The sequence below is a fragment of the Aotus nancymaae genome, unplaced genomic scaffold, assembly GCF_030222135.1.
Source record: "Aotus nancymaae isolate 86718 unplaced genomic scaffold, 86718_ANA_hifiasm-v0.15.2.pri h1tg000009l, whole genome shotgun sequence".
NCBI classification, from domain to species: domain Eukaryota; kingdom Metazoa; phylum Chordata; class Mammalia; order Primates; family Aotidae; genus Aotus; species Aotus nancymaae.
In genome coordinates, this window is record NW_026988420.1 from 14,345,619 (window position 1) to 14,367,362 (window position 21,744).

Sequence of the window (21,744 nt, forward strand, 5' to 3'; positions counted from 1 at the left end):
GGGTTTCACCATGTTGGCCAGGCTGGTCTCAAACTCTTGACCTCAGGTGATCCACACCCACCTCAGCCTCCCAAAGTGCAGGGATTACAGGTGTGAGCCACCGCACCTGGCCTTTTCTTTGTTTTTTTGAGACAAGGTCTTGTTCTGTTGCCAAGGCAGGAGTGCAGTGGTGCAATCCAGCTCACTGCAACCTCTGCCTCCCAGGTTTAAGCAATTTTCATGCCTCAGCCTCCCAAGTAGCTGGGATTACAGATCTGCACCACCATGCCTGGCTAATTTTTGTATTTTTAGTGAAGATGGGGTTTCGCCACATTGGCCAGGCTGGTCTTGAACTCCTAGAATCAGGTGATCTGCCAGCCTTGGCCTCCCAAAGTAAACAATACAGTTCTGGGCACAATTTTTTTCCCCTTTTTTCAGATTTCTATGTCCCTTATAATCAACACTGCCTTGATTTGCAGTAGCTTTGAAGAAAATGATAAAATTAAAATGAAAAAATAGTATAACAACAACAAAAAAAAGAAAAAAAATCAACACCTCCAATACATTAATAATCCTTAAGTGAAACGGCCAATAGAAATTTTCTAAAGGAAATTTTTCTTACCTAAATGTATGAGTCTTTTAACTTTTAGGTCTATTTCCCTTTAAATACTGCAGTTTAAGTGACTTTGCTTTGGATAAAATGTATTTTTTCCTCCAACTACTATTTCACATTTTCTGTCTTTGATACCCAGATGTCCTATACATGAGATCACAGTAGCTTAAGCATTTATAGACAAGGCAGTGTGACGTCCTACAGCTGTGCTGTCCAGTACAGCTGCTGCTAGCTACATGTGGCTATTTAACTTTAAATTAAAATTAAATGTAACTAAAAAGTAAGTTCCTAGGGCCGGCACAGTGGCTCATGCCTATAATCCTAGCACTTCGGGAGGCCTAGGTGGGGGTATCTCTCTTGAGATCTCTCAAGACCAGCCTGGGCAATATAATGAGACCCTATCTCTACAAAAATTCTTTTAAAAATTTCTTTAAATTTTTTAATTTAACTACTCCTAGCTACTCAGAAGGCTGAGGTAGGAGGATTGCTTGAACCCAGGAGTTCAAGGCTGCAGTGAGCTATGATTATGCCACTGCACTGCAGCTTGGGCAACAGAGAACAAGACCTGCCTCAAAAAAAAAAAAAAATTTGAGTTTCTCTGTCACACTAGTTTCATTTTATGTGTGCAATAACCACCATATTGTGGGGACTGTATTGGTAACAAAGATATAGACTATTATCACAGAAAGTTGCATGGCTGCCCTAGAAAGAACACAACACACATTTGGCAACAGACAGACTCCATCTTTTCAATTCACCTTAATCTTTTATCTTTTACTAGACTTGTGACCATGGGAAGTTTCTTAAACTTTCCAAGTTTCAGATAGTTAAGTTATAAAATAGAAATACAGCCGGTGGCTCATGCCTGTAATCCCAGCACTTTGGGAGGCCAAGACAGGTGCATCACCTGAGGTCAGGAGTTTGAGACCAGCCTGACTAACTTGGTGAAACCCCCGTCTCTACTAAAAATGCAAAATTAGCCAGGTGTGGTGGTGCATGCCTGTAATCCCAGCTACTCAGGAGGCTGAGGCAGGACAATCACTTGAACCTGGGTAGCAGAGTTTGCAGTGAGCCATTGCATTCCAATCTGGGAAACAAGAGGGAAACTCTGTCTCAAAAAAAAAAAAAAAAAGTTAGCCAGGTGTGGTGGCAGGCTCCTGCAATCTCAGCTACTTAGGAGGCTGAGGCAGGAGAATTGTTTGAACGTGGAAGGAAGCAGTTGCAGTGAGCTGAGATGGTGCCACTGCACTCCAGCCTGCCTGGGTGACAGAACGAGACTCCGTCTCAAAAAAAGAAAAAGAAAGAAATACAAATATACCTACACCTGTGTGGTGGTAGTCAACATAATGCCCAACACACTTTAGTTGCTTAATAAAATGATTATTATTAGTGCTTAGGGATCAAAAATTCCCTTTTTGATCCAAAATAAAAAACCTCTTGAGACCAGGTTTAGTGGCTCAAGCCTGTAATCCCAGCACTTAGGGAGGCTGAGGCAGGCAGATCACCTGAGGTTGGGAGTTCAAGGCCAGCCTGGCCAACATGGTGAAAACCTATCTCTACTAAAAATACAAAAATTAGCTGGACGTGGTGGTACATGCCTGTAATCCCGGCTACTTAGGAGGCTGAGGCATGGGAATCACTTGAACCCAGGAGGCGGATCAGTGAGCCAGGATTGCGCCACTGCACTCCAGCCTGGGTAACAGAGCAAGATTTCATGTCTCAAAAAAAAAAAAAGAAGCTTTTGAGATTAAAATTAGATATCAATATTTTCTTCATACCTTGAGAACTCAATAAATCTTGTGGACTATCAAAAAGTTAAATTAAAAATGTCATAAAATACTTTCGCATTTTTGTTCCTTCTCTAGGAGAAAAACAACTTGAATTGCCCTGGAAAAACCTTAGATTCGGGTAGCTGTTTAAACTCATAAATTGTCCCAGAAGATTTCTGATTCCCAAACCATCACTCACATTTAATTCAGGAACATGTTCAGCAAATGTTTGTGTTTGTACAAGAAGTCTCTCAGCAATCTAAGTTTAACTTGAAGAGCAATGAGGCAAAATTCACATCTTCCTACCCTACTTTAGCTTGGAGATAAAACACACACAAATTATACATCCCAGTACTTGCAAAAGCACTTCAACTTATCTAGCATCTCTTTAGCCCCACCCACTCTTCCCCTTTTCATCTCAATATGGAACTTGGTGTAACAGCATCCGAAGTTGAGAGACAGAGCTGTGGATAATGTGCCCACAGAGCTTAATCTTGCCAGTCTCACAGAGGGACACATTACATTTAGGAACGTTTGCAACCAGAGCCAGGATAAGTGCAGATTCATCAAACAATTGTTTATCAGCCACAATTACACAATACAACTAAAACAAAAATAACTCTGAGAAGCTATGAGTAACCTACAACTCATCATGTTATGAAGTTCAAATAATTGCTAATGCCACATTTGGATGGTCAAGTTTTTTCAAGCTTCCCCCGCTCCCCCTGCCCAAAAAAATAGAAGCAATGAGAAGATCAAGGAGATAGAAGACAATGCTCCATCCTTACTATTCAAAGCTAGATTGCAAAATATACTAATCTAAGAAACATTTAGCTTGTCTCCTCCCTATAGCTTTAGTTGAGCTTTATGTAGTGTTTCTTTCATACAAAGAAGTACAAATAAAGGGAGCTATTGATCTTGGAAGACTACAGCTCAGTAACTGATGGGAACATGCAGAGGCAGGTGAAAACACACAGCAGAATAATATAAGAATGTTTTATGATGCACAATATGAGCAAATACAGTTCTAGTCACTCTCTCTCTCTCTCTGCCAAGCAAAAAATATGAACCAAGCCAACCCCTGCTGTCTAAAATGGTCATTTTTGAAAAAATGTCTTTATTAGTAATCATTTGTTTTCTGTAGAAATGGGAATAATAATAGCTAGCATTCATTGAGCATTTAATACGTTTGAAGTACTATTCTAAGTGATTCACATGTATTAACAATGGCCCTATGTGGTAGGTAGAGAATATCATCTTTCATTTTACGCCAATGCACAGAGAGCATCGATGAATATACCAAGGCACAGAGAGGTTAAACAACTTGCCCAGGGTCACCCAGCTAATAAGTGTTGGAGCCAGAATCTGAGCTTGGGCAATCTGGCTCCATTTTACACTTTTGTCTCTGTTGGCAGTTGAAACAAAGATGCACTTACATGGACACTGATTCCTTGCTACACACAAACCTGTGACCATACATCAAGACTAACATCCTATAGTTTATGGTTACGTGTAGAAACCAAATTAAATGAGGAACCCAAACATTTAATTGGAACCTATTACTGTCATCAAAACCCACTTCTCCTTGTTTTCATAATTCCCAGTGGGGAGCCAGTAATTTTGAAAAGTCAAGAGTGTGAGTAATTTTGAAAAGTCAAGAGGTGAGTCCTAGTGACAACATTACTTTAGCTCCAAATCATAGCACACTTGAAGTTGGAACCATCCATCAATTTTTCTTTTTTTTTAGTTATGTGGCTAAGTAAATTCCCCTTTTAAATTAGCCATTTGAGTTTCAACTGAAAGACTCATAACAGATACACCCCCTTCTCAAGCCACTGCCATCTCCACCCCCACAATGAGTGTGTCACGGGTGGGACCAAGACCTCAGCCGGTCTATTTATTCAGAGTGAATCTCGGGGTTTTGTAGGCATGGCTAGAAAAGAAGCTCTCTTTCTATTAGACTTGAAAGTGGAAAGACATGAGCCTGGAGATACTGCATCATCTAAGGCTGCTGGAGTCCGCCACATAGAGCTGGGGTAATAGCCCATCCAAGGTAAAGTGGAGTTAAGAGAAGCAGGGACACTGGACCCTGCGGGCACCATTTTAATCCTGAACCTTTTCAGTGTCTCAAGCCACACAACCTCCAGCTATCTATTCCTGTCTTACAAAGACCCTAAATGTAGTGGCCTAAAACAACAAAAATTTATGATTTCTCCCAGCTTGGCAATCTGGGTGATTGTCTGGATTTACTAGTCAGCTTTACCACAGTAACAAATGACTTCCTAAATCCCAGGGGTTGTAACAACCAATGTTCCTCACTCTGCTGTTACATGTCTGCCATCACATCAGTGAAGGCTCTGCTTCTGCTCCATGCGTTTTCACATTCAGGGACCAAGGCTGCAGGAGGAGCCCCCATTCACGCAAGACCTGTCATCCCTGTGGCAGAATGAAAAGAGCAAAATACCCAATGGCCCTTTAAAACCTCAGTTCAAATATGGTGTATTTTGTGTCCTTTGATATCCCATTGACCAAAGCAAATCTCTGGCTTTGAGGACTCCCTGTTTCTGTCTGGGTGAATTAGGTTAGCATTCGAGGCCCTTTGTGAGAGGTTAAGATAAGGAGATATGCACATACAGAGAAAAAGAGAGACTGAGACAAAGAAGGAGAATTTTTATATATTTCTACATATGTGGTGTGTATATAATATTCTTTTTTTTTTTTTTTGAGACGGTCTCACTCTGTTGCCCAGGCTGGAGTGCAGTGGTGCAATCTCGGCTCACTGCAACTTCCACCTGCTAGGTTCAAGTGATTCTCCTGCCTCAGCCTCCCAAGTAGCTGGGACTATTGGCATGCACCACCATGCCCAGTTAATTTCTGTATTTTTAGTAGAGACTGGGTTTTACCATGTTGGCCAGGTTGGCCTCAAATTCCTGACCTGAAATGATCCCCCTGCCTCAGCCTCCCAAAATGCTGGGATTACAGGTGTGAGCCACCATGCCTGGTCAGTGTATAACATTCTTAAGGCAACTTCATTTCTGTGTGGAAGATTGAAGGTCAGTCCCAACCTGAGATCTGGAACCAGTTCTTTTCTAGTCAGGGAGAATTCAGGAAGCCACGTTCCAAAACAATAAGTCAGATTTCTGTTGAGCTGCTCTGATTTCAGGCCTTTGTTCTGCTAACTGGGATCCAGCCTTTTGCTCCATCTGCAGAGTCCCTTGGTAAGAGGTTAAGTAGCAGAGCTGCGCATCCACTGAGGCTGCTGCCAATTGCTGCTCAGTCCCCTTGCTGTCTTCATACAGCCTTGGTCACAAGCTTCTTCTCAAGGACAACTACAGGGTACAGTCCCACCCATTAGCATATAATTTCTACTTCTTTTCTGCCTACCAGTCAGGGGCTAAGATAATACTGATAATATAGTAATAACAGCATCTATCATTTATTGCACATGGTCTCAAATTCTTACGCATCCCAGAAGTGCAACTATTTCCAGCTGGGCACCATTCTTGATGTAGATCTCAATTCTTCTTCAAGTCCCCCAGAAGAATCCATGAACACCAAAAGTATTCATAAGCCATGTGGAATTGACTCAGGCTTCCCCGAAGGAGTGGAGTAGAGATTTATAGTGCTCCCCTCAACAGAAGCAACTTTTCTCTTTTCCTTTTCTGCTGTGTTACCGTCAAGTCTTCTCCTTCTCTCCATACCCTCCAAGCTTAGCCTTCTCAACTGTATGCTGAATGCATACTAAAGTAACAGGTAATGGAATATGTTAACTATATAAAGCTTAAACAATAAGGTTTATTATCTCTGGGGGTATCATTTTCAGACTTAGTTAATTAAGGGACACAACAATATCATCAAGCACCCAACCCATGTGCTTTCTACTTTCCTTCGTGCCATCCCCAGCCTGTTGGTTTTCATCCTCAGAGTTTCCCTCATGGTCACAAGAAGGCTGCCATAGCTCCAGGAATTATGTCCACACATAACTACATCTGCCTCCTGACATCATAAAGGAAAAACTTGCACAGAAACATCTCAGAAGACTTACCTTCAAACTCCTCCACTGGGGTTGGGTTACATGCTCATGCCCTAATAGTAAAAGTTATTCAGCTTAGACAGCAGAATCACTTGAATCCAGGAGGCAGAGGCAGGAGAATCACTTGAACCCGGGAGGCAGAGGTTGTAGTGAGCCAAGATTGTGCCACTACACTCTAGCCTGGGCAGCAGAGCGAGACTCCATCTCAAAAGAAAACCAAAAGTTATTCAGGTTGAGTATCACAAAATGCTTGGGACCAGAAGTGTTTCAGATTTCAGATTTTTTTCCCCAATTTAAAAATATTTGCTTTATACTTACCAGTTGAGCATCCCTAATCCAAAAACCTAAAACCTGAATGTTCTGATGATCATTTCCTTTGAGTACCATGTTGGCACTCAATAAATTTTGGATTTTGAGGCATTTCGGATTTCAGATTTTCAGATTAGGGATGTTCAACCTTTATTGGCATTTTTAGTCTCTGGAGTTGGAAAGCGGATTCTGACAGCAGGGATGAAAGGTAATGAGAGAATGGCTGTTGGGAAGAAAACCATCAGACTCAGCCATCCCGAGTAGCTTGGTGTCCTACTCACGTGTGTGCTCTGCAAATGCAATGCCCAGCTATGACTAGGCCATACTCTTAAAGCCTGGGTAAGATCCATCTAATATTACTCAGGAAGGGCCTTTAGAGTCCCACCCCTGCCCCAACCCTAGCAAGGTTATCAAAGCCAGGGGTATCAAAACTCTTTCCTTAGAGGAGTTTTACTCATCTTTCTACCTTTACTGCTTCTCCACATGCACAGCAATTCTGCAGTCTGAGAATTATCCCATTTTTCAGATAAGGAAACTGAGTAACGGAGAATTTAAGTGACTCACTAAGAGTCAGATAACTACCAAATGGTAGATTAATATCTGAACCCAGGGCTGTCTGATTCCAATGTCCCGCCGTCAATGAAAGCAGAACAAAGACCCCAAATGAAAAAGCAAAGAAGACAGACTGGGCTTAAATTTTACCAGAAGAGTAAATATCTTCTTGATCCTTTAGTAACTGAAAACCATTATAAGTTTCTACGGAGGAATGTAATTTCTGTCCTTGGTTATCTGGAAAAGATAAAACAGAGCAGTGCTTTCAGTACTTGGCCGAGGACAAGGAGGCATTTTAAAGTGTCGGAATGATTATGATTGAACACAAGCCATGCTGCTGAGTTCTGGACACCCAGCCCTTTAAATGGGGCCTGGGGAGACAATTTACTGAGAGACTGGCCCCTGCTCCGAGAAAGGGGGTCCTAGGCCAAGAAGCTGGGTAAACAGATATTTTTGCCACGGTGTGGTAAGTGATATTATGGAACTATGAGTGAGGGGGTAGGGGAGGGTGGACAGTAGAAAAACCCCTGACTGAGGTCATCCCTGTGTTCCAGGACAGTGCAGTCACTCGTTGCAAAACAGGGACCTTGAGTCATGAGGAAAGAGCTAAAATGAATTTAGTAGACACCATTAAACAAGGCAGGGGATGGGAGATGTTTTGGAAAGATTTCCTTCTGAAATGACGGTTTACAGGAAAACATTTTAGCAATTTTTTTTTTTGAGATGAAGTTTCACTCTTGTTGCCCAGGCTGGAGTGCAATGGCATGATCTCTGCTCATTACAATCTCTACCTCCTGGGTTCAAGTAGTTCTCCTGCCTCAGCCTCCCAAGTGGTTGGGATTACAGGCAAGCACCACCATGCCTGGCTTTTCTTTTTTTTTTTTTTTTTTTTTTTAGTAGAGATGGGGTTTCTCCACATTGGTCAGGCTGGTCTTGAACTCCTAACCTCAGGTGATCTGCCCACCTTGACCTCCCAATCACGCCTGGCCCACATTTTAGCAATTCTGAATGTAAATTTCAGGGGTTTGTTTGTTTTTAAGCTTGGTTTATGGAGCATTTCACAGGGCTTTATGAGGGTTATTTCTTATTTCATGTAAAATAGTAACTTGTATACACCATCTCATTTAAAGCTTAAAATAATCCTGTGAAGTTGATAGTTCTACTTTACCACTCAAAAAACATTTTTTTTTTCCGTCAGGGAGCAGTAACTCACGCCTATAATCCCAGCACTTTGGGAGGCTGTAGAGGAAAGATCGCTTGAGTCCAGGAGTTTGAACCAACTTGGGCACCATAGTGAGACCCGATCTCTATAAAAAAAAATTAATAATAATAGGCCAGGTGTGGTGACTCATGCCTGTAATCCCAGCACTTTGGGAGGCCGAGGCAGGTGGATCACCTGAGGTCAGGAGTTCGAGATCAGCCTGACCAACATGGAGAAACCCCGTGTCTACTAAAAATACAAAAAATTAGCTGGTTGTGGTGGGGCATGCCTGTAATCCCAGCTACTCGGGAGGCTGAGGCAGGAGAATTGCTTGAACCTGGGAGGCGGAGGTTGCAGTGAGCCGAGATCGTGCCATTGCACTCCAGCCTGGGCAACAAGAGTGAAACTCTGTCTTAAAAAAAAAAAAAAAATTTTTTTTTTTTAAAAAGAAAACAACAACAACAAAATAATAATAATTAATTTGTTTTTCAAAACTTTTAATCACTTCCCCCCACACAGTGCACACTATTTTAGGTACAGCAATTGATCAGAAAGGCAAGATAACTTGCCCAGGGCCTCAGATATTAATTGGCAGAGTGGGAATCAGACCCTTCCTGTCATGAGGCTTCTGGAAAAGCCACTCCCAGCAAACAAAAGATTTCCTGGGAAAGGTGGTTATAGCTTAGTATACTGGATCCAGATAGAGAATAGGTAACCTGTGCTAACAGTAGAAAATCAACAAAAGTGGTAATGAGGGTTGAATGATCATCAGTTAAAAAGGACCTTTTTTTAAAATAAATGGATAATGGGCTGGGCTCGGTGGCTCATGTCTGTAACGCCAGCACTTCGGGAGGCCGAGGTGGGTAGATCACGAGGTCAAGAGATAGAGACCATCCTGGCCAACGTGGTGAAACCCTGTCTCCGCTAAAAATACAAAAATTAGCTGGGCATGGTGGTGCATGCCTGTACTCTCAGCTACTGGGTAGGCTGAGGTGGGAGAATTGCTTGAACCTGGGAGGTGGGGGTTGCAGTGAGCCGAGATTATGCCACTGCACTCCAGCCTGGGCAACAGAGCAAGACTCCGTCTAAAAAAAAAAGAGATAATGGTCAATGCTGTATTCTCATATAGTTCCATAACAAAGCATTAAGGAATTAAGCTTTAAGGAGAAAAGTAAGTTTGTCACCCTGTATTTTCTAGAGCTTGGGCAAATTGACAGATGTGCTACAAAATGGAAGCAATTAAACAATGTTCAATCCAGACCCTTACCGCTCAAAGAGTTACTCATCCCCTGGTTACTTGTTAGAAATGCAGATTCTTGGATCCCTCTCCAGACCTACTGAATCATTTGAATAGGAACCCCAGTTGATTTGCATGTACATGAAATCTGAGGGGCTTGCTGCTCTGCATAGATACCTTTCTCTGCCATTGTTTCTTCCATTGTGAATAATGTCTCATGAGTCCATGAAAAGCAAACACATGAACAGGTCACGTTGTGGGCTGCAAAAGACAAATTTGATATCAAAGCAACATTTGCTATCTTTTTAACTGAGTTTAACTTTAACTTACTCTAATAACTTCTTTTGAATAGATTTTTAGGAGAATCTGTGGTCATACAAGAGGAGAGGGAAGATCATGGGGAAAAAGAAGTCAGCAGGAAGGAAAAGGAGGGTGTTTTCTCCAATGGCACAGACCAATCATATAACACAATTAATGTGTCATCAAATTTCTGCAGGGGTCAGATGTGAAGCCCATTACCTGACATGCCCGCTGGGTGGTCTGGACTTTGAACAATGGCTCCTCCCATCTGGAACCTTCTGCTATTTTACAAATGTTTCAGTAGCTCTGCTGAAAGCAAGGAAACAACAGCTGGTGAATAATCTCATTTTATATTAATAGAGCATCGCTGACCCATCCAGGTCCCTCAATACTTCATGAAACAGAAGATCCTTTCTTTCCCAGGGCAAGGAGGGGAAGTTTCGGCCATACCACTCTACAATGTGAGTAGAAGCACTGCAGGAGAATGAGCAGAAGGAATTGTTTTTTTTTTTTTTGCAAACCCACTTCATTGGACTTTTTCAGATGAGGATTAAGTTAGGCTAAGAGAGAATGGAAGAGAATATCTGCATTAAATCCCTGGACTTTACCTATGCAAATAAATAACCAGAAAGTAAGAAGATTCTTGTCCCAGCCTTGCCTCTGTCTTCTATATGTGCAGCTCTTTCTGTGAAATCAAGGTAGAGATGTCAAAGTTAAGTGGCAACCTGAAAGATAAATGGGGGCTATTTTTAATACCAGGGCTAGCTGGTGGTTTAATGTTAGTGGAGTCAAATAAAAGCAGAATGTGACAACACTACCAGTTAATGAGTGTTTGTTCCTGCGCCAGTAGCATTTTTAACACTGTAAAGAATTGCAAAGGAATAAGGAATAATCTGTGATTTCAAGGAACTTCATTTGGCTAGAGGATTTCTTCAAGACAAATGACTAGAAGCAGGGATGTAAAATAAAATCTGAAAGATCTATACCTTAGCCAATTATACCATCACTAATACATACAGAAAATGAAGATTTTAAAAAATAAAAAAAATTTTTTTGAGGCAGAGTCTCACTCTGTCGCCAGGCTGGAGTGCAATGGTGCGATCTCAGCTCATTGCAACCTCTGCCTGCTAGGTTTAAGTGATTCTCCTGCCTCAGCCTCCCAAGAAGCTGGGACTACAGGTGTGCACCACCATGCCCAGCTGATTTTTGTATTTTTAGTAGAGATGGGGTTTCCCCATGTTGGCCAGGATGGTCTTGATCTCTTGACCTTGTGATCCACCCGCCTCAGCCTCCCAAAGGCTGGGATTACAGGCATGAGCCATCGCACCTGACCTTTTTTTTTGAGACGGAGTCTCATTCTGTTGCCAGGCTGGAGAGCAGTGGCACAATCTTGGCTCACTGCAGCCTCCGCCTTTCAGGTTCAAGTTATTCTCCTGCCTCAGCCTCCCAAGTAACTGGGATTACAGGCATGAGTCACCACGCCCTGCTAATTTTTGTATTTTTAATAGAGACAGGGTTTTACCATGTTGGCCAAGATGGTCTTGATCTCTTGACCTCGTGATCTGCCCACCTCGGCCTCCCAAAGTGCTGGAATAACAGGTATGAGCCATCATGCCCGGCCAATTAAAATGTTTTGATTAAGTAACATTTCTAGAGATTCTGTCAAGACTTATAAAAAAATTCCTGGAGAAAAGTAATTCTTTAACATTTATGAAATTTCACTTGGGTATTCCTGCTCCAGTTCTCAGTGTGGAATAGATGGAAAGTTGCTAGAAGGCAGTGGTTATGTGCCTCGGGAGGAAGCTGGACCAGGAATAGAGACTAGCTAATGAGAGGTGGGGAGAATGGCAGAAACTTCTTAAAACAGTAGTTCCTGACCTTTGCCTTTTGTTTGGATCAAGAACTCTGTGATGGTTAATTTTATGTCTCAATTTGGCAAGTGACAATGCCCAGATGTATATGGTCAAACATTATTCTGGACATTTCTGTGAAGGTGTTTTTGGGAGAGATTAAGATTTCAATCGGTGGACTCACTCTAAGTATAGCAAATGGCCCTTCCTAATGTGGGTGGGTGTCATTGAATCCACTAAGAGCCTGAAAAAAACAAAAGACTGACTCCCCCTGAGCAAGAGGGGATTCTCTGGCCGGACAGCCTTCAGACCTTAACCGAAGCCTTGGCTCTTCCTTGTCTCCAGACTGCCAGCCCACCCTGCAGGTTTGGGACTTGCCAACCTCCACAGTCATGTGATCCAATTCTTTAAAATAAGTCTATTTATAATCACATCCTATTAGTTCTGTTTCTCTGGAGAACCTGACTAACACAGACCCTTTCGTGAGTTTTTAGAAGGAATATTTATTGAACGTCTTCTATGTGCCCAACTATGGATCCTCTTCCTAGAAAATCACACATGAATACAAAATTTTACATATGGTTTCCAGGGAATCACCAAACCTTTGAAGCACATCCATGGACTCCCTTCCTTCATTTAAAAACCCCTGGGCTGGCTGGGTGCGGTGGCTTATGCCTGTAATCCCAGCACTTTGGGAGGCTGAGGCTAGTGAATCACCTGAGGTCGGGAGTTCAAGACCAGCCTGACCAATGTGGAGAAACCATATCTCCACTAAAAATACAAAATTAGCTGGGCATGGTGGCACATGTCTGTAATCCCAGCTACTCCAGAGCTTGAGGCAGGAGAATTGCTTGAATCCAGGAGTCAGGGGTTGCAGTGAGCTGAGATCATGCCACTGCACTCCAGCCTGGGCAACAAGAGCAAAACTTTGTCTCAAAAAATAAAAATAAAAACCCTGGGCCTCCACCTCTTTATATAAAGGAGACATAGCTGAATATTTCCCCATCCAAACATTCCTGCTCTGAAAGCAGTTTCCACCTGGTGGGTGAAGTGAGGAGTCTACCTGCACAGAGTTATCAAAGGACCAGGAAGGCATCGGGCCACAAACCTCCCTCTCCCTTGCCTCTCTAGGATGCTGAAATTTCTATGTTAGCATCAGCACTTTGGGGTGGATGTTTGTTCACTTAACTAGAATAATGCATTGTTACTACCCATAACAATGGGTGTGGCTGAGACTAGCTGGTTATTCTGAAGCTAAAACATCAGCACTGCCTTCCTTGACATTCTCCTTATCTCCTTGTCCTTGCTGATGGACTGTGAAGAAAGTGATGTGTGTCGCCTCCAGTCAGAGGTCATTCAGATGAGGATGCCTTTCATGCAGATTCAGTGAAGGACTTCTCTGAGGTATTGACAGAGGCCCCAGAGGGCCAAGGGGCCAGATCCTCTTTCTCCTGCACTCCACACAGGACTGTGACCCAAGCAAAAGATCAACCTTCATTTGTGTTATTTATGTTAAATGACTGAGATCTGGACCTTGTCAGCTTATCCTGACTAATGCACACAGGAATTTTACCATTAGGAGAAAGATATTAGTTGAAATATTAGACAAATACCAACTTTAAAACTCTAATATGATCTAGGTCAGGCACAGTGGCTCATGCCTGTAATCCCAGCTTTCTTGGCTGGGTGCAGTGGCTCATGCCTGTAACTCCAGCACTTTGGGAGGCCGAGGTGGGTGGATCATGTTAGGTCAGGAGTTCAAGACCAGCCTGGCCAACATGGTGAAACCCCATCAAAACTAAAAATACAAAAATTAGCCAGATGTGGTGGCACACGCCTGTAGTCCCAGCTTCTCATGAGGCTGAGGCTGAAGAATCACTTGAACCCGAGAGATGGAGGTTGCAGTGAGCCAAGATCGTGCCACTGCACTCCAGCTTGGGTGACAGAGCACAACTCAGTCTCAAAAAAAAAAAAAAGGAAAAGAAAGCCTTTCTTTATGATGCTGCCTATGTATGTGATTGGCTCCCCCTGCACTCACTTTTTATTTATTTATCTTTTTTGAGGTGAGGTCTCACTCTGTCGCCCACTGGAGTGCAGTGGCATGATCTCAGCTCACTGCTACCTCTGCCTCCTGGGCTCAAGTCAGCCTTCCGAGTAGCTGGGACTACAGGCGCATACCACCACGCCTGGCTAATTTTTTTTTCTTTTGGTAGAGACCGAGTTTCCTCATGTTGCCCAGGCTAATTTCAAACGCCTGAGGTCAAGTGATCCGCCCGCCTCGGTCTCCCAAAGTGCCGAGATTACAGTCTTAAGCCACTGCACCTAGCCACCCTCAGACCCACTTTTAAAAAACTTTATATTACAGAACATTTCAAAGATATACGAAAAAGGGAAAGTAATGTAATGGACCATCATTAGGCTTCAACAATTATCAATGTGTGGAAATTCCATTTCATCTATTTCTCCCTATCCCTTATTCCCTGTTTTCTACCATTTCACTGGATTATTTTGAGATGCATCCCAGACTTCATATCATTTCATTCATACATATTTTAGTATGTAGCTCCAAAAAAAGGATTGTTTTTTTAAAAAAAATAACCCTGATGTTCTTATCACACCTAAAAAACTTCCTTAATATTGGCAAATATTCAGAATTCAAATGTCTCCAATCTTCTCATATTTTTTTTTTTTACAATTTGTTTAAATTAGTATACAAACTTGATCCACACCTGCAGTTGGCTAATATGTCTAGCGGCTCTCTTTTCATTTACAAGTTGCCCTGCCTTCTTTTCTTTTCTTTTTTTTTCTAATTTATTTGTTGGAGAAACTGGGTCATTTGTCCTGTTGAGTTTCCCACATTCTGAATTTTGCTGATTGCATCCCTGTGGCGTCATTCAACCTGTTTCCCTAAGCCCTGTATTTCCTGAAAAGTGTCTGTTAGATCTACAGCCTTGATCAATTCCTGCTTGATATTTTGACAAGGTTATTTCAAAGGTGGTGTTGTGAGCTTCCCATTGCATCTCACCAGGGGCACATGTCTTCTTCTCTCCCATTTTTGTAATGTCAAGATTAATTAGGGAGTTCAGGTATTGCCAGCTCAATCCACCCATTAGAGAGTTCCCCCTCAGCATTTCCCCTAATAGTTTTAACAGCCATTGGTGATCAGTGCTTGGATACATTTTTTCTATGATTGCAAAATTATGGTATTCTAATTCTATCATTCCTCATTCATCTATTAGCTGAAATGCTTCTAAAAGAAGACCTTTCCCTCAACAACAATTTAGTTACCCTGAAATACAGTTCATATACAAAAGACAAATGCTCGATTCTTTCCCTTTTTAAACCAGTTTTCAGAGTAATGAGTTGGTTCCCTAGCAACCTGTGAAGGTGACCTATGAGAATTTTTTTTTCTGGTATAATTATAAACTCATGGATTTTAACATATTTGATGTATTTCAATACAGTGCAGATGTTTAAATTATTCCATCTTTGAACAGTGAGTTTCTTTCTATTGGTTCCTAACCTATTTATTTAGGACACAACCCAGTCATCTCTGAAAGCTTCCTTACTTTCTAGTATATCAAAATGTCCATTTCTTTTCTTTCTTTTTCTTTTTTCAGAAGCCTTGCTCTGTTGCCAGGCGGGTTCAAGCGATTCTTTTGCCTCAGCCTCCCAAGTAGCTGGGACTACAGGCACACGCCAACATGCCCGGCTAATTTCTGTGTTTTTAGTAGAGACTAATTTTTCTATTTTCAGTGGAGACAGGGTTTCACCATGTTGGCCAGGATGGTCTCAATTGCTTGACCTCATGATAAGCCTACCTCGGCCTCTTAAAGTGCTGGGATTAGAGGCATGAGCCACTGCACCTGGCCTCTTGTTTCTTTTCTTTTTTTCTTTTCTGTTTTTTTTTTTTTGAGAGAGAGTCTCCCTCTGTCACCCAGGCTGGAGTGCAGTGGCACGGTCTCAGCTCATTGCAACCTCCACTTTCTGGGCACAAGTGATCCTCCTGCCTCAGCCTCCGGACTATAGGTACTTACCACCATGCCCAGCTAATTTTTTTTGTTTTGTTTTGTTTTGCTTTTTTGTAGAGACAGGGTTTTGCCAGGTTGCCCAGGCTAGTCTCAAAACTCTGGGGCTCAAGCAATCAGCCTACCTCAGCCTCCTGAAGTGTTTCTGTTACGGGTGTGAGCCACCAAGCCTGGCCCAAAATGTCCATTTCTTGCCTCAGCTCTGGAATCAGTGATTATTCAAGGAAGCCCTGGTTCCCTTTAGTGACAAATTGGATTTAGAAACCACAGTCACAGAACTGACCACCTCTCTACCTGGGAGCCCTCTCCTCACATCCCTCATATCTTCATGTGATCCTACTTCCTTGACTGTCTCAGCCTTTCCACAAGGGAACAAAAGATTCATAGCTAAAGGAAACTCATGATATAGTCACGTGTCGCCTAATGACAGAGATGTATTCTGAGATATGCATCATTAGGAGACTTCATCATTGTGTGAACACTGTAATGTTCTCACACAAATCTAGATTGTATAGCCTGGTACATGCCTAAGCTAATGCTCTAGACTATCCCTCCTAGGCCACAAACCTGTATAGTATATTACTATACTGAATATTGTGGGCAATTGTAACACAATCATAACTATTTGTGTATCTAAACATCTCTAAATATGGAAAGGGTAGCTGGGTGCAGTGGCTCACGCCTGTAATCCCAGCACTTTGGGAGGCAAAGGCGGGCAGATCACCTGAGGTCAGGAGTTCAAGACCAGCCTGGCCAACATGGTGAAACCCCCTCTCTACCAAAAAGACAAAAATTAGCCAGGTATGATGGCTCATGCTTGTAATCTCAGTTACTTGGGAGGCTGAGGCAGGAGAACTGCTTGAGCTTGGGAAGCAGAGGTTGCGATGAACTGAGATCATACCACTGCACTCCAGCCTAGGTGACAGAGCAAGACTCTGTCTCAAAAAAGAAAAAAAAAAAACAGGCTGGGTGCAGTGACTCTGTAATCCCAGCACTTTGAGAGGCCAAGGCAGGCGGATCACCTGAGGTGGGGAGTTCGAGACCTGCCTGACAAACATAAAGAAACCCCATCTCTACAAAAAATACAAAAATTTGCTGGGCGTGGTGGCAGGTGCCTGTAATCCCAGTTACTCAGGAGGCTGAGGCAGGAGAATCACTTGAACCCAGGAGGTGGAGGTTGCAGTGAGCTGAGATTGAGCCATTGCACTCCAGCCTGGGCAATAAGAAGAAAACTTTGTCTCAAAAAAAAAAAGTCTCCCCACAAAAAATGTCTTCTATCCATAACTCACCTCATCTCTCTTTTTTATTGACAGATCTCTTTATATTTTGAGCCTTTCTTTTAATAATTTCTGAATTGAACAAAAGTTACTCTTTTTCACAAAAAAGAATATATATCTTCCCTGGCACATTTTATATAAACTTAGAAAGCAAAGAATCCTGAACTATCAGATATTGACATTCTATAGATGAGAACCATTCTATAATTTTAAAATTATTTATCTATTTTGAGACAGGGTCTCACTGCACCCGGGCTGGAGTGCAGGAGTGCAATCTCAGCTCACTGCAGCCTCCACTTCCTGGGCTCAAGCGATTCTCCCATTTCAGCCTCCCAAGTAGCTGGGATTACAGGTGCATGCCACCACATTCAGCTAATCTTTTTATTTTTTGTAGAGATGGGATTTCTTTATGTTGGTCAGGCAGGTCTCGAACTCCCCACCTCAGGTGATCCGCCTGCCTTGGCCTCCCAAAGTGCTGGGATTACAGAGCCACTGCGGCCAGCCTGTTTTTTTTTTGTTTTTTTTTGTTTTTTTTTTTTTTTGAGATGGAGTCTTGCTCTGTCACCTAGGCTGGAGTGCAGTGGTGTGATCTCAGCTCACTGCAACCTCTGCTTCCCAAGCTCAAGCAGTTCTCCTGCCTCAGCCTCCCAAGTACCTGAGATTACAGGCATGAGCCACCATACCTGGCTAATTTTTGTTTTTTTAGTGAGACGAGGTTTCACCATGTTGGCCAGGCTGGTCTTGAACTCCTGACCTCAGGTGATCTGCCTTCCTCTGCCTCCCAAAGTGCTGGGATTACAGGCGTGAGCCACTGCACCCAGCTACCCTTTCCATATTTAGAGATGTTTAGATACACAAATAGTTATGACTGTGTTACAATTGCCCACAATATTCAGTATAGTAATATACTATACAGGTTTGTGGCCTAGGAGGGATAGTCTAGAGCATTAGCTTAGGCATGTACCAGGCTATACAATCTAGATTTGTGTGAGAACATTACAGTGTTCACACAATGACAAAGTCTCCTAATGATGCGTATCTCAGAATACATCTCTGTCATTAGGCGACACGTGACTATATCATGAGTTTCCTTTAGCTATGAATCTTTTGTTCCCTTGTGGAAAGGCTGAGACAGTCAAAGTCAAGGGTTGGAGAAAAGTAGGATCACATAAAGATGTGAGGGATGTGAGGAGAGGGCTCCCAGGTAGAGAGATGGTCAGTTCTGTGACTGTGGTTTCTAAATCCAATCTGTCACTAAAAGGAACCAGGGCTTCCTTGAATAATCACTGATTCCAGAGCTGAGGCAAGAAATGGACATTTTGGGCAGGGCTTAGTGGCTCACACCTGTAACAGAAACACTTCAGGAGACTTGAGCCCAGGAAGTGGAGGCTGCAGTGAGCTGAGATTGCACCTAGGCTGGAGTGCAGGAGTGCAATCTCAGCTCACTGCAGCCTCCACTTCCTGGGCTCAAGTGATTCTCCCACTTGAGCCTCCCAAGGAGCTGGGACTACAGGTGCATGACACCACACCCAGGCTGGAATGCAGAGGTGCAATCTCAGCTCACTGCAGCCTCCACTTCCTGGGATCAAGTGTTTCTCCTGCCTCAGCCTCCTGAGTAGCTGGGATTACAGGCACCACCACGCCTGGCTAATTTTGTATTTTTAGTAGAGATGGGATTTCATCATGTTACTCAGGTTGGTCTCAAACTCCTGAGCTCAAGCAAACCACCTGCATTGGCCTCCCACAGTGCTGGGTTTACAGGGGTGAGCCACCATGCCCAGCCAATTTTAAGATTTTAAACCACACAAAAAGTTCAACATTTAAAGCCATTTTCACCGTTCTAAAGCCTATCAAAATCAGTATTTTATCTAGGTAAAAAGCTTGAAGTTGTTTTATAGGACACAATATTCCCTTCAAACTAACAAGTTTAGACTAGTCTTATTTGTTTAATTTATGAGTGTTCTTTTATTTATAGGCCATTTTTTGGGGTTTTATTTTGTTTTGTTTTTGTTTTCGAGATGGAGTTTTGCACTTATTGTCCAGGCTGGATGGAGTGCAGTGGTGCGATCTTGGCTCACTGCAGCCTCTGCCTCCCAGGTTCAAGTGAGTCTCCTGCCTCAGTCTCTGGAGTAGCTGGGACTACAGGCGCGTGCCACCATGCCCAGCTAATTTCTGTGTTTTTAGTAGATACGATGTTTCACTATGTTGGCCAGGCTTGTCTTGAAGTCCTGATCTCAGGTCATCCACCCACCTCGGTCTCCCAAAATGCTGGGATTACAGGTGTGAACCACCGTGCCCAGTCTATAAGCCAATTAGATACTATGCTAGATACAACACACATCACACAAATGAAGTGACCTATACAAGACAGCTGGATTTGTTATTTATAAAATTGGGACCTGTCTACCTGGCCAAATATTGTTTGCTCCAATTGGTATAGAAGACAGGAAGAGGCAGGGAAGGGGATCTTGCAGCATCAAATAAGGAAAGGAAGAGGCAAAATCCATTGCTAAAGGGGAGACCTCAGAGTCCCTGAGCTGCCAGAGAGGTTACCCAGCAGCAGAGACACCAAAGAAAAATGTTTGGGTGGTTGCTTGTCTGCCACTGTGGGAAGCGGTCCATTGGATCAAGGGTCTGGGACCTCCAGTAAACTTACTTGATTGAGCAAGGTAGCTTATTGGAGCTATTGGAAGAAGGTTAGTCCTAACATCGACAGGGAGCTTTTTCCTCTCACCAGGGATGATTAGGGCCTTCTCATTGCTGATTACTAGGGGCTGGTAAGTTGGGTGCTCTTGTCTGGGCATCCCAGACACCAATCTTGAGACACTTTCTGAGGCTGGGTAATCCTGAGGTAGAAGGTTGCTTACCGCATCACCAGTAATTGTTCTTTTTGGTTATTTCTTTTGGTCTTTTCCATTTTTGCCCTGTCTTTACTGTTATAAACATTAAAGGCCATGTTTAAGAGTTGGTTCATAGGGGATTGGGGGTCTCACTGCTGCTTTGTGTAGCTTCCTCCTAATGTCAGAGCAGACTGAGTAATAAAATTCATACCCAGGAGAGCCTGCCCTTCCAGGCAGTCTGAGTCTGTATTAGTATATTTCCTGAGTTTCTCAACCAAACTACCCAGAAAGAGTGAGATTTTCATCTTTACCCTGGATTACATCTCTAACCTTATCATAATTGACAGGGTTAACTATACGTTCTCCTCTGCTTTTTCTCTATGGTACAGCAAGTGGATCACAATACACAATACTTACAAGTCATACCAAGTTAAAGAACATGGTCAATTTAACAAACTCTTCTACAAACTTTCATGGATTCTCTGAAAGCTGGCAGAATTTTTCCTTGCAAAAAGCCAAATCGGGTGCTCGCTTCGGCAGCACATATACTAAAATTGGAACGATACAGAGAAGATTAGCATGGCCCCTGCGCAAGGATGACACGCAAATTCGTGAAGCGTTCCATATTTTTAACAGCATGGTACTGGTACCAAAACAGAGATATAGACCAATGGAACAGAACAGAGGCATCGGAGGCGACACAACATATCTACAACCACCTGATCTTTGACAAACCTGAAAAAAACAAGCAATGGGGAAAGGATTCCCTGTTCAATAAGTGGTGTTGGGAAAACTGGCTAGCCATATGCAGAAAGCAGAAACTCGACCCCTTCCTGACACCTTACACTAAAATTGACTCCAGATGGATTAAAGACTTAAACATAAGATGTAACACCATAAAAACACTAGCAGGAAACCTAGGCAAAACCATTCAGGACATAGGCGTAGGCAAGGACTTATGACCAAAACACCAAAAGCATTGGCAACAAAAGCCAAAATAGACAAATGGGACCTAATCAAACTCCACAGCTTCTGCACGGCAAAAGAAACAGTCAATAGAGTGAATCGGCAACCAACACAATGGGAAAAAATCTTTGCAGCCTACCCGTCTGACAAAGGGCTGATATCCAGAATTTACAATGAACTAAAAGAGATTTACAAGAAAAAAAACAAACAAGCCCATTCAAAAATGGGCGAAGGATATGAACAGATACTTTACAAAAGAAGACATACATGAGGCCAACAAACATATGAAAAAATGCTCATCATCACTGGTCATTAGAGAAATGCAAATCAAAACTACATTGAGATACCATCTCACGCCAGTTAGAATGGCGATCATTAAAAAATCTGGAGAAAACAGATGCTGGAGAGGATGTGGAGAAATAGGAACACTTTTACACTGTTGGTGGGAGTGTAAATTAGTTCAACCACTGTGGAAAACAGTGTGGCGATTCCTCAAGGACCTAGAAATAGAAATTCCATTTGACCCAGCAATCCCATTACTGGGTATATATCCAAAGGATTATAAATCGTTCTACTATAAGGACACATGCACACGAATGTTCATTGCAGCACAGTTTACAATAGCAAAGACCTGGAACCAGCCCAAATGCCCATCGATGATAGACTGGACAGGAAAAATGTGGCACATATACACCATGGAATATTATGCAGCCATTAAAAACGAGGAGTTCACATCCTTCGTAGGGACATGGATGAACCTGGAAAACATCATTCTCAGCAAACTGACACA

At 42.7% G+C, this 21,744-nt stretch overlaps 1 protein-coding gene and 1 non-coding gene across 2 annotated transcripts in view; one reads left to right on the top strand and one right to left on the bottom strand.

Moving 5' to 3' along the window:
* Positions 1-1,771: 1,771 nt before the first annotated feature.
* The window catches only part of SPRYD7 (SPRY domain containing 7), a 109,764-nt gene continuing 89,791 nt past the window's right edge, over positions 1,772-21,744 (bottom strand). The window contains exons 7-9 of the transcript XR_001109619.3: positions 10,213-10,302; positions 9,871-9,954; positions 1,772-7,492 (exon numbers count right to left, since the gene is read on the bottom strand). The gene's annotated coding sequence lies outside the window, so the exon portion shown is untranslated. The remainder of the gene's footprint in view (positions 7,493-9,870; positions 9,955-10,212; positions 10,303-21,744) is intronic.
* Positions 20,513-20,619, top strand: LOC135273873 (U6 spliceosomal RNA). Its single transcript, XR_010341662.1, has one exon. It is a non-coding gene; the product is annotated as a U6 spliceosomal RNA (small nuclear RNA).